Raw genomic sequence first — 19,448 nt, forward strand, 5'->3', positions numbered from 1 at the left:
TTCCAGGCCTGCCCTTGGATAACATGTTGTGAGGAACAGGAGACAGACAAGTTGAAAGTGGAAAAAAAAAAAAAAAAAAAGAAAAGAAAAGAAAAGAAAGCTAAAAGAAAAAGAAATAGGTTTATAATCTGAAGACAGGGAGGCAGGGACACTCTGGAGCGGTCCTCAGACAGAAAGGTGAGCTAAACAGATTAAATGGGCATGGGGGGAAGGTGAGAAAGTGAAGGATTTCCCAGGATTTAAGGTTCTCCATTAGTCACCATTCTCTGTCTTACTATTATCCTGAGTCATTGTAAATTGACCTTTACAACCCTTCACTCTTCCCCACCTACGTCATATTACAAAAAATGATCAATAAACTTTATGCTTCATGGACACCTAATTCTTCCTTCTAGTGATATCCCTTAGTATAAATGATGTCTGGTTTGGGTTTTGAAAAAAAGGGGGGACTGGGGAATCCCTGGGTAGCTCAGTGGTTTAGTGCCTGCCTTTGGCCCAGGGTGTGATCGTGGAGTCCTGGGATCAAGTCTCACATCAGGCTCCCTCCATGGAGCCTGCTTCTCCCTCTGACTGTGTCTCTGCCTCTCTCTCTCTCTCTCTCTCTCTCTGTCTCTCATGAATAAATAAAAAATCTTTAAAAAAAAAAGGGGGAGGATTAATTTAATTAATTAATGACTGCACTCTATATTTACAATGAATTTAAATTTTGTTTTTGAGGAAAAAGGGCATAATGAAGAACTTCAACTATTACTTTAAGCTTATGTCTTATTTTAAGCAATTGTAAAGCATCTTACTTTAAGCAATTATTATAAGTTGAAGTAAAATAATTTAAAAGAATATGTTTTTCAAAATATAAATAATACTGCACAATTGGTATTACCACAGCAGGACTCTCATGGTCCGGACGATACACTCTATGTGGAGAGTGAATCCATGTGAGCTTTTAAGAAAGCATATCACTATCTGAAACTAACATCCAGAACTTCACCTAACTCCATGGACATAAATCATGCTGTCGTCACTCTAGGGAATAAAAATTGCATTTTGTAAATGCAGTGAAACATGCTCCTTCCTTCTTCATCATCATCTTGATCAAATAACTGTGAAGAACATGACAGTATAATCATGGTCACATGATTGAGCGATCAGAAAAAAGATATATTTTCAGTTCTTCGCCTTACTTTTGTCTTCAAATCTTATTTATTTGATAATAGTTTTTCAATGTACAGTGGGACTTCAAGTAGCTAAAAATGGGCAAACACAAAAATTAGAGGCCCACAACAGAAGAATCCATATGTCTAATTTCTGGAATAGTTTGTATCTGAAAGAAATGCAAACGGTGCCTCTCATTTGAAACACATTTTTAAGTATTCTTTAAATATCAGATTCACAGGAAAAGGGTCAGGGAAGTAGTTCTTAAAAAGGAATTAGTCATATGAGAGCTTAAATTTTATTTACGGGAAAGCTCTCTTCAATTTTTGACATGTGACATAGATCTTCCTTTGTCTGATACATGTTAAATGATTTATTGTATGTAGGGCATCCATTTTGATTTTGTGGCCCTCAAAACAAATGTAAAAAGTGAAAAATATAGCAGTTCGATTGGAGTACACTGGGCAAAATGTAGAGGCTACTAGGTTCTAGACTTCAGTTCACTCATATGATACTGATAAGCATGTTCTCTGTGACAGCCATTGTGAGCATGGGCTAAATATTCATGGATCCATTTTGTAATCCACTAGGCATGACAAAAGTAGTAATCTCTAATTGCTGTTGTCCTTAATTCCTAGAAACCAGCACAGTTACTGGCGTACAGAAACTGCCAATAAGTCTGTGTTTAACTGAATAGAATGAAACTATATAAACAAAAATTCAAATTATTTAGAAAGCAGCACATTCATTTAAACCATTTAGATGAAATAACAGTTTAAATTGTGAAGTGTAATAATGAGGAAGTTTTAAAAGAAATACAGACTTTCTGACACATTCAATAATAGATTTAACATAGTATTATCAAGTGTTGATTCTAGAGAAACCATCTTAAGAATAAATAACATTTCTAAATAAATAAATCAAGCCAATATAATGAAAATTGGTGTATCTAAAACATTTCTAAAGGATTCTCTGAACTTTTTCAGACATTCTTCTCAGAACTTAGACCATGAATATACTGAGCAAGTCTTTTTTATCACATGCTTTAGGTGAATCTCCGATTCAGAATATCACTACATCAATTCCAAAATATTGAAGGTATCAGTGAAGGAGATATTTAGCAGACTTCATAGAGTTCTGCTTGTTTGATATTTTCATCAGAATTGTGGTGCCTTACAGCAAGGTGAAGATACTAGAGATCAGTGGATGATGTAGTGGTGAAGTGACTTTGTGGATGATGAGGAAAACTGTTCCTGACTCCTCTTTTTTTTCCCTATATTCTCACAAAAGATTCCTCCATCCTATGCAGGAACATTCTGTGTCTCATTTGAGTCTCTAGAGACTCAAATCTACAATCCACCTGTGGACCAAACCAGGTCAGCAGACAGCTGTGAAATGGCTATTTACCACATTGACCCCATGCAGAATGGCTTAAATGAAATAAACAGTGGGACTAATAGTTGAGTCTGATGTCCACAACAGCCATAGAAATATGAGTTGGTCAATGAAAACTAAGGGTTAATATAAAATTGCCTCCTGATGATGTATTAGTGCACTCGGTAGAAGAGTTTTATGTGTTAAAGTGTTTAGACTTTTTTTTTAATGTATTTTATTATACTTAGTTTGATCTGGCAGCCTGAGCAATCTCAGGGTTGGTGTATATTGGCTCCAACTGAACATGTACTTGTGAACAGAGTCTGTGAAGCAAGTGAAAGAGAGCTCCAAAGCTGTACTTCTGGCATAGAAGTGTGTAAATAGCTGTGGGGTAAAATACTACAGGAAATACAGGCAATGGGGTTGCCTTTGGTTATTCCAAGGGCTCTCAAACCAAGAGAAGTACATTGCAATAAGCATGTTACAGAAGGCCAAAGCCTTCTGTCAAAACTAAACTACTCATTCCAGAAGGACTGATTTTTTGAAGAACCTAAGATCATAAGTAGGCTCATTTCTTAATATCAGAAATATTATTTACTTGGTCAAAAACAGACAACATAATTGAATGTCTTTCTGACCTTGAAATCTGATAATCCTTATATCCCTCTGAAATAGAGGTTGGTAAAAAGAATTGCAAACCACTGCTTGGAAAACTAAAAGGCTAACAATATTGAAACTATTCTGCTCCTAAATAAGCTTGCCTAATGTTATATTTATGGCTGAATTCATAACTGAACCTTATACAATGCAATTGCCTAACTTCAAAGTTCAGATGTTACTTTGTAATGGCAGAATTAATTTCCTTGATTGCTAATCCATCACGCCTAAGTGTGATGCATGCGGTATCAAACATGGGTATTTCTGCTATCATTAATTGTGGCATATTGTCACAACCGATAAGGAAATGCAGTAAGAGAAAAAGAAGAGAGGCCTTGGTATTGGCAGTTTAGTCTTGTTTTCCCATAAACCACGGCAGGTATAGCCAGACCCCTCAAAATAAAGGGAGGGGGACCTTGTGATTCTCACAAGAAGAAAAGACAGGCATCCAGAAGCATCAATCACTGGGTGAGCCTTGCTCTCCATTTGCAAAGCTGTTGTTTATTGTGAGATAATGATTGATAGGGTCTAAACAAATGCTGGGAGAAATCACCAAAGGTGCAGGCGCTTAGGTGTGACATTTTGCCACAGGAAATCTGCAGGGAACAGGCCAGCTGGCAATGAGGACATTCTGAGGAAATTAACACAGATGCATTTAAAAGAAGAGCAAATAATGAACTGTGGGTTAAATGACAGCAAGGTAAAATGGCAATTATGGATACCAGGTAGACTATGTGCCAGAGAGGAAAGAAAATGGGAAGACAGAGGGCAATAAAAAATTAGTTGGGTGGATTTCATTGCGAAAAGGGCATTTTTTAAAGCAGTCACTCTTAACAAAAACAGAACATTCAGTGAGGAGGGCAGAAGATTCAAGAGATAAAGCACAGATAAAAGAAGTGGTCTTGGAAAATTTTGTTATGAACATAGGCACAATTGGGCCAGAAAAAGAGTGTGAATTATTGATATACATGTTTTTCTCCATTAAAATTCAATGACGGGAGGCTGAAGAGACACAGCAAGCTTGTTTGCCAGCATCAGAACCACAGGCTCTTCTTAATGCAATCCTAGCACTTAAGTACCGAGAAATGTCTATATCCTGAGGAAGCATAAACAAGCATCCATATAGTTGACTTCATTTTCCCCTTTACCATGGGAGAGGAACACTGTGCAGACCAAACCTAAGGTCATGACTTTAACACAAGGTCTGCCTTAACACTGATTAAAGAAGATCTTTCCCCATTGCAAGCCCTGTTTTGTTATTATTGTTGTTTCCAAATACCAACTTTTCATTTAGCCATCAATGACTTTCACCAATACCTACAATTAGCTCAGTTCTTCCCGCCAGTCTCATTTCATTTCTTCCTTAAACGTGCCATCTTTCTTAAGGATCTATTCTCCCCGCTATCTTTGTCACTTATTCCTGGTCTCCTCCTTTACTGGGCCTTGGTCCATGCCTCTCTCAAAAGGTGATACCAGGATTATTTAACCTCTCCTATTCTTGGCTTTATCTTTTTTTTTTTATTTTTATTTTATTATTTATGATAGTCACACACACAGAGAGAGAGAGAGAGAGGCAGAGACACAGGCAGAGGGAGAAGCAGGCTCCATGCCCCGGGAGCCCGACGTGGGATTCGATCCCGGGTCTCCAGGATCGCGCCCTGGGCCAAAGGCAGGCGCCAAACCGCTGCTCCACCCAGGGATCCCCTTGGCTTTATCTTTTCTAAATGAGAAAGTACAAAACCTTCACAAAGACTTATGATTCAACTCACATTGAATGAGTTAAGCTGTATATTGCTTGATACATGGTTTCTGGCTCAAAAAATACACTTGTTTTTGTTATATATTTCTTAAGATGTTGTGGTAAGGCATAGTAACGAGGCTATCAGACAGTCCATTATACTGACATACAATTAATGTTTTCTTTTTTTATGTAATAAGAGAGATAGAGGTCAATTCTATTTCATTTCAAATCTCTTTTCTAGCACTATTATTACTATGCTTAATTTGTTGTTGGCCTCAATATATCTATAATAGCACATGGATCTCATGTCTACACTTACTTATCTGTTCCTTCAGTGTGTAAGGTCTCTATCTGTGTTGTGTTGGTGGGTAGTTGATGGGCTATCTTGAGAACTATCTTTCTCCCTTTTTTATTAATTTGTTAATTTTTTCTAACTTTATGAGAGAGGAAGCTTTCCTTAGTAAGAGCCATGGGATAGAAGCCATCTTCTTTTCTGAATTTGACAATGAAGCTCACTCATCAAATGGTGGTGAGAACAATCAAATGGGCTTTAGGAGGCAAAGTGCCTCGTCAAGCCTAATAGAAATCTCCTGAGGGGATCCCTGGGTGGCTCGGTGGTTTGGTGCCTGCCTTTGGCCCGGGGCGCGATCCTGGAGTCCCGGGATCAAGTCCCATGTCGGGCTCCCTGCATGGAGCCTGTTTCTCCCTCTGCCTGTGTCTCTGCCTCTCTCTCTCTCTCTCTGTGTGTGTGTCTATCATGAATAAATAAATAAACCTTTAAAAAAAAAAAAAAGAAATCTCCTGAAAGTAACAGGGTTAGTATTCCTGCTTAATAAATTGCACTTCTGATACTGGTCTCTCTTGTTTTTTTTTTCCTCTGGTCTTAATTTAGAGGGGAAAATGCCTACAAACTCATACCCTACTAGAAAAGAGTTGAAGGGAAGTCATAATCAGGTAGGCAAGATTCAGATTTTTTTTTTGCATGAATTTCAACTTTCTTCCTGTGTTAAACTGGGGAAAAATTACTTAAGCATTTTGAGTGCTCTTCCAAATCCAGCTAAACAACTAAAACAAGCAAAGAAAAGCAAATAGGAAGAGGATATGATAACAACTGCTGAACGTTTCAACAGATCCCTTTTTCCCAATTTTCCTGTATGTTGTCCTAGATTCTACCATCCAGCCTTCCAGTTAGATATGGCTGTGTTCTTGTATTCTAGCTTACGGAATGAGGGTAAAAGAGATGTGTATTGATTCCAGGCTGAGAGTTGAAAAATCCTCCCTAAGAATGATGAAGTTACCAAAGAACTGATAACTACCTCTTACAATGACAAAACACTGAATGTGCTCACAGTGCATTCATGACTCCATCATTAACAATTCTTAGAGAATAAAGTACATAGTGAGGAGAAATCTGGCCTAGTGCTATGACCATGTTGAGTGGTGGAAGAAAGAGAAAGTACAAGCATGAAGCATGGAAGAGTGCTGAATCCTCCACCTCCAGTCACAGAGGGCCAATCATCACAGCAAGAAATGTCATCAAAATTCAGCAGTATAAGCAGATGATTTAGAAGTACGTGAGTTAAGGAAAGTATCGCTAAAAGGGAGGAATCTGCTGCTGTTGGATGTGAGAAGTGCAAACAAAGCAATCTTAACATTTCACATTATGAATCTTGTCCTATGATTTGACTTTAAAAAGCTATCTAAATACATTAGTTGTTTAAAAATATTCTGTTAAAGAAAGGCAAAATAAGACATAGAAAAATATTACAGCATAAAATTCTAAGGCATTACAGTTGAGGAGAGGGTAGTGATGACCACTTTGGGGTTGCAGGATATATGCTAGCCTTGCCAAAATTAGCAAGGTAGAAAATGTAAATATTCATACAATTGTCTCATTAATGCCAAACTTCACCTTTCAGATCCTGAGTATTAACTCTGGCTCTGTGATGGGCTTGAATATAACCCACGTTTCATTTCTTTCTTGGATCCGTATAAAAATAATAATAAAAATTAAAATAATAATAATAATACAGGCGGAGTGATGATGAGCTATGAATTTTGAAAACTGAAAAATGGTTTGGTCCATCCAAACTCAATGACAGCATTCCTACTGATTGCCCATATCCAATGGCAAAATACTTGCAGAATTTACTCCCAAGAAGGCTTGCCAGGGAGTTTTATTTTATAGTGACTAAGGAGCCTCATGAATTCCAGAAAACTCTTAACCACATGCAATCTTCTCAGGCCCCCTTTCATTCAGTTCATGGATGTTGGCACCAATTGAACAATATTCTGACCTTTTTTAAAGGGCAAATATAATACTACATCAGCTTGGTTAGCTGAACTTTAGACTCCTCTGAATTGGAGAGTATTTGGGAGCTCCTGGGTAGATTTCATATATAATGTCATAGCAGAATTAATGATTCATTTCTTGTAGGAATTACAAAGCTTTCCTTTAAAAACAAGTTAAAATATATATCATTCAAACTTGAGTATTTAAACCTATTGTTGAATCAGCAGCCCTCAGGATAAGTAGAAGTATACTGAAAAGAAAACAATGATTGGATCAAGAAAAATATGTAAGATTAAAAGGCATATTGCTCACAATTTTAGAGAAAGAACAAGAGTGGCTCTAGGCAGAAATGAAATGTGGTTAGCACTTACCAGCAATCTGAAATACATTTTGGGACCCTTCACTGGTTTTGCTCTTCCTCTCTGGCCAATATCTGTGTCTGATCCCTAGTACCCCTGACTTCTTCCTGAAGTTTATTTCCCCCCATTGAAAATTATTCTTTTAAGTATCTTATCCCATAGGTCTTTCAGCATTCCAAAGTGAAATCCAGCTATTCTGATAAACTGACTCATCATTACAACCCATATCTCAATCACGTTTTACTGTTCACAGGATATTATGTCATTCAGTCCTCCCAATAAACCAGTGAAACCACAATAAATCTGTTCATCTTAAAGTTGATGTTGGTAATGTAGATACTATTCTAATTATATTATCTGACATACTTTAAGTACTTAATATATAGTAGCTAATTCAATTTAATTTTCTCATCTTCCATAATACAGCAGGGAGAAAGGAACTGGGTATTTAAGACAAAAAAAATTGGTCCCTCTTTGTATGCAAAGAAAATAATATGTAGCCTAAGATATGTCAAAAGAAGTACTGCGTGTTCAAATCAGATGCAAAATAGTTGCAATGATCATTAGCTAAGACTTATTTATTAACACTCTTGTATAAGGTACCTTAAGATGAATAGAATAAATAAGTAATAGTATCTCTAGCTCCAGTAAGCTTATAGTCTAGTCAGGAAGTCAACACAATGTAAAAAACAGAAGATAAAAAACATATCCCTTAGTTACTACTTGCTTGATAAATGAGTAGAAGAGGAAATAACAGTGAGTTTAAGAGAAGCTAGGATAAACTCAAGTGGCGGCAGGAGAGGTGTGTATAAAGACAGAGAGGCTTAGCAGGAACTTACAGCAGCTCTATGCTCCACAAGCTCTCAGGAGTTGGAGTGTTGTTTCAACTGGAATGGGGCAAGGAACTTACCTATGTTGGTTCCACCTCTGCTGCTGGGGAGTCCCTCCTTTGAACTGTGTCACCAAAGCCAACTTCCTTTATCCTTGCTCTCCAGCATTTGAATGACACGGTGAGCAATAGCTTTGTTCCAGAAGCTGAGATGTTTCTGGCCATATTGCCAACTGCGGCATGGCTGGGCAAAGAAGTTGTGGAAGTGATGGAGGCTGCTGACCTGTATTTGTGAAAATCCGACTTACTTGTCTTATAGTTGGTGGAGCGAAAGCAATCCTCAAAGCATCTGCTATAACACTACAAAGGTAGTTTCACACTAAGGCTCATCTCCAAAGGAGAAGAGTTGGCCTCTTTTCTCTACAGAGAGCTTCCATGTTAGGCTAATAGCACTAAGACCCAAGGGAAAGATTAAAAAATATTGCTACAAAGTAGGGATAAAATCAGACCTTGTTCTGTCACCAAGTAGGGTTTGACATTGAATAAGACCCTTCTCCTCTGTTTACTCATTTCTAAAGTGAGGGGCTGAGTTAGGTTGTCCTGAGCATCTTTAATTATCTTAAAGTATTTTAATAAACCAAATTGTGAGACAGAATAGAACAAGGAATATTTGGCAACAAGAGTTAAAGAACATAGAAATATAAACATTGTAACTAGAATATTTAAGTCCCTAGGGCTTTCTGCTATAAAAAGTGTTCAGTCTCATTTCTCTTGAAGGTAACTAGTGAATGGGATACAGAGAGCTGGAAAGCCGTGATTATATTTATTAACTGCCTTGGGAATTAATTTCCATAATTCTGGCTATTGCCTAAATTCATCCCGATTGACTAGTATAAACTGCAACCACACTCACCCTCTAGGAGATCTTTGCATCTTGTACCCTATTCATATGTGTGTACAAGAGAGTCTCAGAGGCTGGATCCCTGAGCTGCAAGGAGCAGTGACATGCTGGAGGTCACTGAGACTAACTTCCAAGTCTTATCAGTTGGTCCACAGTTTACCTAGCTTCCCAAACTCAAACCTTAAATTCCATTAATGTCTAAAATTACTGACTGAAAGAAATCACAACCCAGGAAAACTTCATAGAAGGGACGGGGAAGGAAAGGAATTGCCATTTGTTGGACGGAGCAACCAACCACCACTTTCTCCTAGTTATGAAACTGAAGCGAATGACAAGGTAATGAAATATGGACTATAGGCTTCAAGAAAAACAAGAGCAAAACTATATTTTATTGACTAGGTATAACTTACACTAACCCACCTGCTCTCCCAGGATTTTATTTTGCTCCTTCATCTCTGATGACTTAGTATGCAGTCAGTGCTTCTCTGATGTTCCTCTCTCCCACTTTCATCCTGGCCTCAACCTGAAGCCTCCAGTAGCCTTGGTGGCTGGACCAAGTGCAACATAAAGTGGAAGGAGCAAGCCACCATGGCGGGAGCAAGCCCACATACCAGGTGGTTCTGAGTTATTCACCTTGGCACAGTCCTGCCTGATGATGTCCTTTTAAGACTCATGGTACAGGGGATGCAGGAGAGAAAGAATCAATGCATCTGAGAATCTACAAAGTGCCAAGTACTATCCAGGTACTTTCGAAATTTTATTTGATTTTTATCTTTATAATTACCCTGGTTTTCTAAATTATTGCTGGGTTTTCCTCCTCCTAAAAAAAGATGCTCAGAAAAGTTCAGTAATACTGACAGAATGCAAATACTACCACACAGGTGTATTATGTTATATCTATGTTACAGCTTGCTGCCTTTATGATCACCAGATGTTTCTATAATAGGGACATGCTGACCTACTACCCTGGCTTAGGGTATCAGTTCCCAAACCCTGGTATTATTGTACGGATTTCCCTTTCTTCTACCTACCTTTTCACGTGTGTTCAGGGTTATGCTTTCTTTGGCCTGTATTAATAGAGAAGTCTGCCAGAAAATTAGCAAAGTCTGAGTCTACATAGGGGAAAAAAAATGGATGGGCACCAACTAAGATCTTGGGGCAGAGATGGCACTAATGGTGGCCAAATGGCACAATCCTGGACATCCTTGAAAGGAATTCCAAAAGAGAAACCGTGGGAAGGAATTCACTGGTAATCTCTTGTGGATAAAGCTAGAGCCACCCCACTTGGCTTCTGAGTACTTCAGTAATGTGCCTCATCTATACAACTTTGTGTCTAGCCCTTTCCTTAAAACTCCTCCATCTCTCTTTTATCTACATTTCTTTCCACAGAACCATCTCTTTAAAATCTATTCAATCTATAAGTAAATATGTACTCTGTGCCAAAACCCATTGTAGGTGAGCCAAGAAAAGCCAAAGAAATTCATTTTCAAGATATTTCGGTTATCATTGGGTTAATAAAGGCATAATACCATGAAGTTAGAAGAGGCTAAAGAAGATATTGTGAATCAAGAACAGGTCATAAATGATATGCTCAAGATTCTAAGTAACCTAATCTACTGATTTGCTAATGCTATCCTGGGTTGCACCCTGTGGAAGGCAGGGTCCCAGAGCTCAAAGTTTGTTAGTAATATTTGTATTTATATTTGTTGTATATTTTTATGAAATCTGAACAACCAGTGGATATAAACTTATTATATATATATATGTGTATATATACACATATATATACACACACATATATACACACATATACACACACATATACATATATAATATCTTGCTATTAGCAGAGATATAGTAGTGATCTGAATTATTAATGCTTTTATTTCCCCATGGGATTGTACCAACAGATGATCATTTATCCATTTATAAAAATAATATCTAGAACAGATAACCAGGAAGGTCAGATAAAGGAAAGATTTAGGATTAGGCTGTCTTGCCAATATATAAAAGATTCTTTCCCATGTGTTTCTGGCCTTGACTTTTCTAAGGGTAGTCCTTACTAAGAACCTTTCTAAACTGTTGATATGAGTGTACACAGCACAGAGAACAGAAATTGGCACAGAGTGTCCAATATATCCAAGTTTATGGAATGACTGAATAAATATCAGTCATGAAAACTGTTTCCCTATAATCAGGTCATTCCATTACATCACCACAAATATATTCATATATTCTTATATTCTTATCTCTGTATTGAGTACCTTTATTTATTTATTTTTAAAATATTTTATTTATTTATTCATGAGAGACAGAGAGAGAGAGAGGGGCAGAGACACAGACAGAGGGAGAAGCAGGCTCCATGCAGGGAGCCTGACATGGGACTTGATCCTGGGTCTCCAGGATCACACCCTGGGCTGAAGGTGGCGCTAAACCACTGAGCCACCGGGGCTGCCCAGTATTGAGTACCTTTAGATACTTCTAGACATTGACCAGATACTTCTAGACATTGACCAATCTTCCTTTACCTTCTTTCAAATGGACTCATTATTCATGATACTTTTCATGCATTTATGTATTGATTGGTTCATTCATTTATGTTTATACTGCCATTTAGTGTATGTTAACCTGTGATGCAAAAGGTCTATATTTTCACTGCATATTTAAGCTGCAGAGTTGGGTCATACCTCCTGCACCAAACTTAATCATACACTTATTCCCTTAGTGTTTATTTCAGTCCCTCATGCTTCCTTCTTTCAGTCTCTCAACATATTATTTTTCTTCATTACCTCCATTGTCCTAGACCCTAAAATAAAATGTGCTGCTTCCTTGTTCAATTCAGTTTATTTCAACAGATATTTTGGTCATCTAATATTGCTTTGTAGTGTGGTAGGCACCGGGGATATAAAAGTTCCTATGACACTGAACATAAGCATTTCAGTTTGGTAGAGAAATATAAACAAGTAAACAGATTATTTCAATACAGCCACTCTGGATAATAGAATAGATGTTCCTCAAAAGGTTAAAAATAGAACTACCCTATGACATAGCAATTGCAGCACTAGGTATTTATCCAAAGGATACAAAAATAGTGAGTTGAAAGGGCACGTGCACCCTAATGTTTATAGCAGCAATGTCCACAATAACCAAACTATAGAAAGAGCTGTGATGCCTACTGACAGATGAACGAATTAAGAAGATATGGTATATATATGCAATGGAATATTACTCAGCCATAAAAGAATGAAATATTGTCATTTGCAATGACGTGGATGGAACTAGAGGGTATTAGGCTAAGCGAAACAAGTCAGTCAGAGAGAGACAAATACCATATGATTTCAGTCATATGTGGAATTTAAGAAACAAGAGAGATGAACATAGGAGAAGGGAAAGAAAATAAGATAAAAACAGAGAGGTAGACAAAGCATAAGAGTTGCCAAATTGTAGGAAACAAACTGAGGGTTGCTGGAGGGGAGGTGGGGGGGATGGGGTAACTGGGGGATGAGCATTAAGGAGGGCACTTGATGGAATGAGCACCAGTTGTTATATGCAACTGATGAATCGCTAAATTCTACCCCCAAATTAATAATACACTATATGTTAACTTGAATTTAAATAAAACCAATAAATAGGTACATGGAATGATCCATAAATATGATTAAAATGAGCATAGGAGTAAGAGAGCTACATAAATCAAATAGAGGCTACTAGAAGGGTTGCACTCAAACTATGTTTTGAAGAATGAGGAAGAGTTAACTAGGTAAAGAGGCAAGACAGGAGGGGAAACAGCTATTCTAGATAAAGGGGATAAGGAAAACAGCATGTTGTTGTAAAGCCACATGTGGAGAGAGAAGCATGTTGGGACAGAAGTAGGAAGAAATTAAGTTGGTTCTATCTATATACCTTCTCAACAAAGAGGTTCACTATTCACTATTTCTCCTCCCATTGCTCTAAGCAACTAGAGGGTAATAATAGCAGACTAACACTCTATAGCACTAAATAAATGTCAGATATTATTTTATATGCTTTACATATATGTTGTCTATATTAACCCATATAAACTTCTTCACAACAACCCTAAGAAATTAGGTAGCATTATTACTTCAACTTTACAGATGAGAAAGCTGAGGAATAGACACTTTATATAACTTGCTGTAACTGTGATTTGAAACAGCAACCTAGTCAGGAATTCATGCTTTAAACCTGTACACCATACACACACCATTCTCACTCAAAACAATTTTACGCAATGTGAAATTAATCAGCAGAAGTATGTGGAAACCTAGTCTGGTCAGTTTCTTCAGTAGTTGTGTGACTGAGGGAAGAAACACTTTTGTAACATTTTCTCCATTTATAAAATAAGGAATTTGGTATAGAAGATACCGCAGTCCTTGGGGCACCCGGGTGGCTCAGTTGGTTAAACTTCTGCCTTTGGCTCAGGTCATGATCCCAGGGTCCCTGGGATGGAGCCCAACATTAGTCTCCCTATTCAGCAGGGAGCCTGTTTCTCCCTCTGCCCCTCTCCACCACTCAAACTCTCTCTTTCTCTCTCCCTGGCAAATAAATAATACCTGAAAAAAAAAAAAAAAAGACACCAAAGTCCTTCCAAACAAAACATTCCATATTAGCTCCATGCAGCTTTCATAGTCAGGTTCCTATACACAATTTTCATACTTTGATAATTGACAATATCCTTAGGAAATTCAATAAAACAAAAATAATCTAAATCAGTAAAGAAGATCAGATCACAAAGTTAAACATATTTCATTCTTGAGATAAAATTCAATCTAGGTATGTCACAAACACTTATTCAAGTATATGTAAATAAATTTACATATTTATTTTAAGAATATAAGTATTATTATGTTTATATTCTCAAAATCTAGGGATCATAGTAAGAGAAAATTGGTAACCATAAGTAATCTTAAGTCAAGGACTCTTTACATTCTATCTCAGTATCATAGTGACTATATCTCATCTGCCCATAGCTCTTCCAGAATAATACCTGCAATAGTAAAGATGGGGCACTTTCTATCCAAAGAGATGCAAACTAGAGATAAAGAGACCTAGACCAGTAATTTGGCCAATCTCAACAGCCCAATAGTGTCATGCTACTTGCAAGCTTCTTTCTCCTCTTTTGCATACAAGGCAGGCTACGAGGCAGAATGTGTGTACTTGAAGAGCTCTTCCCCACATGGTGTAACTGAAGAGGATTTCTCCTACAGTTGCTCCTCAACACAATCATAAATACTCTCATGTGGCAAAAACCACCTCTTAATAAACTTGCTGAACGTATTTTCTAGAAATATGAAAAAGATACTATGAAGAATGGCCCCTCTCTCCAAAGAATCAGAAAAAGACAGTAAAGCTTACATGGAACCATTAGATATAGTTTGATTTTCATTTAAATCTTTTGGTTAAAATATACTGTAGACATAATACAGTATTGTACCCTCTGATGTTTTTGCAAAAAAAAAAAAAAAATGCCCTTCACAGGGCCATGTTTGAAACATCCCAAATCTATCTTTCTAACCATGTCCAGAATGTGTCATGTCTGCCAACCTGGCATCTAACGGTGATTCATTGAAATGTGTTGGAAATGTGATTTGTGTGGGAGTCAAATAGAAATCAGATTGGTCCCATCCCTTATATCTATATCTCTCTATATACATTTGGCTTTGACATTCATCAAATTACTCTGTCCTAACAAAGCTTTCTTGCACAAAGTAATCTCAAGCGACAGTGCATAGCAATGTGTATAATATGAAAGGAGTTGAATGGCTAAGTAGTCAGCTTGACAGTATCGCTGAAATCTTTTATTGCATATATTAGAGAGTTAAACATTGCAATCTGCTTTTCCTGTGAGACCCAATAAGTAAGGAAAAAGCCAGGTTTACTCAGGATTAGACTGGTTTTCCTTTGTTTTCTTTCCAAAATAGAAAAAGTCTTGATTAGCTTATAGAAGGCAAAATTTGCATCTCTATGCTTAGTGGGGTGAGATTTTCCTGCTAGAAATCCATTTTCAGAAGGAGCCTCTTGAGCTAGATATTTCATCCCACTCTTCGGTCTCCTAAATTAAAAACAACTTTATTTTCATTTCTGACTTTGTAAATGGGAATTTTATCCACTTCACGAGAATGACTCATATATGAATCACACACTTCAGGGAACTGCTGAATCGAAAAGTCTTTTTGTTTGTTGTTTGTTTATCTCACTCCAAAAGGAGCTCTTGTGCTCAGCCCAGCTCTCTTGGACATGTCGGCCTCGACACACTCTGATAATCAGATGAATATAAATTATAACAATGCCAATAACAATGACAATGGAGAATGAAGAGCTGAAAAGAGCTGCCAGTTCACAAATGGCCACTGACAGTCTGTGACCAGAACATCAGTGCAATGGAAAAAAAAATGTGTATATATACACATATGCATACACATTCATACATACATACAAATGAAATCTTCATGATTATGCCATTTCCTCATATCTGGGTGGAGTCTGTTCTTTGGGGAAGCTATGTTAACTCTTCTTGTGTTTCTATAATTGTCTAGAAACTTTACTAATTTCCTAAAAGTAACAGTTTTAAGCAAATCCTGATTTAAGGTACTCTGACTTCTCCATTGTTGCTGTTTTTCTTTTCTAAGAGTAAAAATGAATGGCATTCTTACATTATCATATGAACCATTATAGCTAAATGAATCCATGTGTTTTAGTTAACAAACCTTGCTCAATACTTATATGAGATACCAGAACACCATGTGGTCTAAGTCTTTATCAACTATGACTCATTTGATCCTCATGAAGCCACTACAGGAGAAGTGATGACTATCTTCCTGCAAGGAAATTAAGCTAAGAGGGTTAAGAAGCTTGCTCATGTTCACATAGGTAGGAAGTCCCAGAGTCTCACTTGAACACAGATACTTGGTTCTAGAGTCAATTTTAATCACCTCTGCTATGCTTGGAAATTAGAAGCTATATTAAGAAATTAAATATAAAGGATAAACATAAATTAGCCAGAAATACAGTATCAGAGACTTATTAATGAGCCTCCTGAAGAGTATGTCCTCCACCCATCTTTCCTATTAATTGAAATTATATTGTTAAAGATTCATTGTGGCATTATAACATTTTAGAGTTGAAAGAAAGACAGGTAAGAATTTACCCGTTATATTGGCAGATAAATTGAGAACTATAGCAGTTGAGCAAGATGACATGGCAAATGAATTGTAGAACTGGAACCCTATTCCTGTGCTTTCCATTCCTAGGAGAAATGTCCCAAAGGAAGCAGGAGGAAATAAATTAAATCTTAATAATCATACATTTAAGTGGAACTAATAACTTTATGTGTGCTAAGATTCTTTCTACCTAAATCATTCATAAATACTGCATACTGCCAAAGCTAGTTAATCACATATTTCAAGTTAACAATAAAAATTTATTAAGACATATTTGATATGCTCTAGAATAAATGGTTCATAAGCAGAATAAAGAAATATTTCAAAAGACAATTCTACTTCTAGATAGGAGCACTGGGAATTTTTGGAAGATTTTCTAATTTTATTTCATTCATTTTGTGTTTTAGATTTTTGTAAGCATTTAACTCTTATAATTAAAACAAAGCACTGTAAATGACAAGTTAGTAGGAAAAATATTCTGAAGAGGTAGAAAAAGAAAAGGGAGAAGCTTATAAATCAAAAAAATATGACCCAGAGGTGCCAGAGGTGAAAATAATTAGTTTCTTTTCTTTTCATTTTCAAATGACTTTAGATTCATAGAAAAGTTGCAATAAAATAAAACAGCACTTGGATATACTCCATCCCGCTTTCTCTAATGTTAATACCCTGTGTAAATATAGAAGTATCAAAACCAGGAATTAACACTGGCACTATACTATTAGTAAAACTATACCCCTCATTCAAATTTCATAATTTTTTCAGGTTCATATTTGTGTTCTTTGCATTTAAAAGTTATTTCTTATTGGTCACCTCTAGTCTATAACATTTCTTCAGTATTTCCTTTTCTTTCATGTTATTGACATTGAAGAATATCTGTCACTTGTTGTGTAGGATATCCCTAAATTCAGGTCTAACATTTTCTCATGTTTAGACTGAAGTTAAGCATTTTTTGCAAGAAAACCACTGAAATGATACTGTGTTCTTCTCAGTTCATCAACCAAGGGGTTCATGATAGCATTTTGTCTTACTTTTGGTGACATTAACTTCAATCACTTGATTTCTCCTGAGTTTCTGCATTATAAAGATACAAACTTTTCCTTTCTAGTTAATAAATATTTAAGGGTAGATACTTTGAGAATATACAAGTGCTTTGAGAATATACAAGAAGTATATATATTTCTCCTCAAGCTCTCACGCACTAATATGAGCATCCATCAAGGGAGCTTGTCTGCAAACACCCATTGCTCTGCTATTTACTTAATGCTGATTTGTCTTCTACATTTACTAACAGAAAAATTTAATTAATGGGATTAACAGAATAACAGGAATTTTATAAGAAGGAATGATCTCTTTTCTCCTGCTTATTTAATTATCTGTATCAAAACAGATTCATTACTATTATTTTATTCTACAGGTTAAAAGTCAGTTCTTATTTGTTGTTCAAATTGTTCCAGCTTTGGCCATCAGCACCTCCTCCAGACTGGTTCCTATATTGTTTAAACAAGTGCCTATTCTTTCTTAAGAACTTCCTTACTTTCAGTACTACAAGATACTCCAGGCTCACCTTGTATTGCTCTACCCAAGAGCTAGAATCAATCACTTCTCCAAAGAGAACTCGTTGCTTTTTATTAGAGACTGGTGTTTCGCAAGCAAGATGTATGCTAGGTATGTTCATTGCTATAAGAGTATAATTGACTCTAAGCCTTGTCAGGAGACAAATGGTGTAAAAAAAAAAAAAAAAAGTGTATACTAAACTGCATGCATATGTACACATTGCTCTCTCTCTTTCTCTCTCTCTCTCTCTGTATACACACATGCATACATACACAAGGACACCCCACAGGCAGATATATCTGTATCTGTATACACAGATATATCTGTATTTATATGCATATCTATCTACATAAATATATCTATATTGATAGAAATAAATATACATGTATATCTATGTCTATATCTATACTGGTATCTGTCTCTGTATCTATCACTATGCATTCATGCTTATACCTTGGATTCTAATCCAGTGTCACAGGATTACCTTTAGCCTCTTTGTTCCTTCTTTATAACTTCTTTCTCTTTTTTTTTTTTTTCAAAGATTTTATTTATTTATTCATGATAGTCACAGAGAGAGAGAGAGAGGCAGAGACACAGGCAGAGGGAGAAGCGGGCTCCATGCAGGGAGCCCGATGTGGGATTCGATCCCGGGTCTCCAGGATCGCGCCCTGGGCCAAAGGCAGGCGCCAAACCGCTGTGCCACCCAGGGATCCCTATAACTTCTTTCTCTAAACTAATTCTTATTATCTTTGATATATTTATTTGTTCAATTCTACTGTACCCATTAGTGCCATGACTGTTAATCTGTATTCCCAAGAGAAACACAGTTAGTGACTAAATACCTACCTTTATGTACAGTACATCATGCCTTTATCCTTATAGTATCCAATTGTAGTTTATACTGCCTTTACCTGAAGCACTAACACCATATTCTGGTTAGATTTATTTATTTGGAGATATATAAAATAGAGGTAATTTCACTTCTAAGAGTAACTGCTATAAAAAAGACTTTTTAATCTGATTTTTTTACTTGCTGATGGTATCTCTTGTCATTCATAGTTTTGTTTTATAAATTCAAGTTTATCAACTTTTTATTATCTTTGATTTCCAGTTATAGAAAGCATTTCCCTGAACACAATTAAAAAGGAATGTACTCACATTTTATGATGCTACTTTAATGCTTTCCTTTGATACATTAGATTTCCAATCAACTTGGAACTTAACTTCACAGAAAGTATAAGATTGGCACCTAAATTTAACTTTTTCCAATTGGCTACTCAATTGTCCCAGCATTGTTATTAGAAAGTTCCCTTTATCTGAATGATTTGAAGTGACATTTTTGTCACACAATACATCTCCATATGCAGTTGGGTCTTCTATTAAACTTTTCATTTTATTTACTGGTCTGTA

General features: G+C 36.5%; 1 long non-coding RNA gene across 2 annotated transcripts in view; it reads right to left on the reverse strand.

Moving 5' to 3' along the window:
- Nucleotides 1–19,448, reverse strand: part of LOC112648252 (uncharacterized) — a 236,473-nt gene that overhangs the window by 65,409 nt on the left and 151,616 nt on the right. The window contains exon 9 of one of the 2 annotated variants that reach the window (XR_007412069.1): nt 8,487–8,688. The exons of the other annotated variant lie outside the window; for it this stretch is intronic. This is a non-coding gene — a long non-coding RNA (uncharacterized LOC112648252). The remainder of the gene's footprint in view (nt 1–8,486; nt 8,689–19,448) is intronic. 2 annotated transcript variants of the gene reach the window in all.

This window comes from Canis lupus, chromosome 7, assembly GCF_003254725.2.
Source record: "Canis lupus dingo isolate Sandy chromosome 7, ASM325472v2, whole genome shotgun sequence".
NCBI classification, from domain to species: Eukaryota; Metazoa; Chordata; class Mammalia; order Carnivora; family Canidae; genus Canis; species Canis lupus.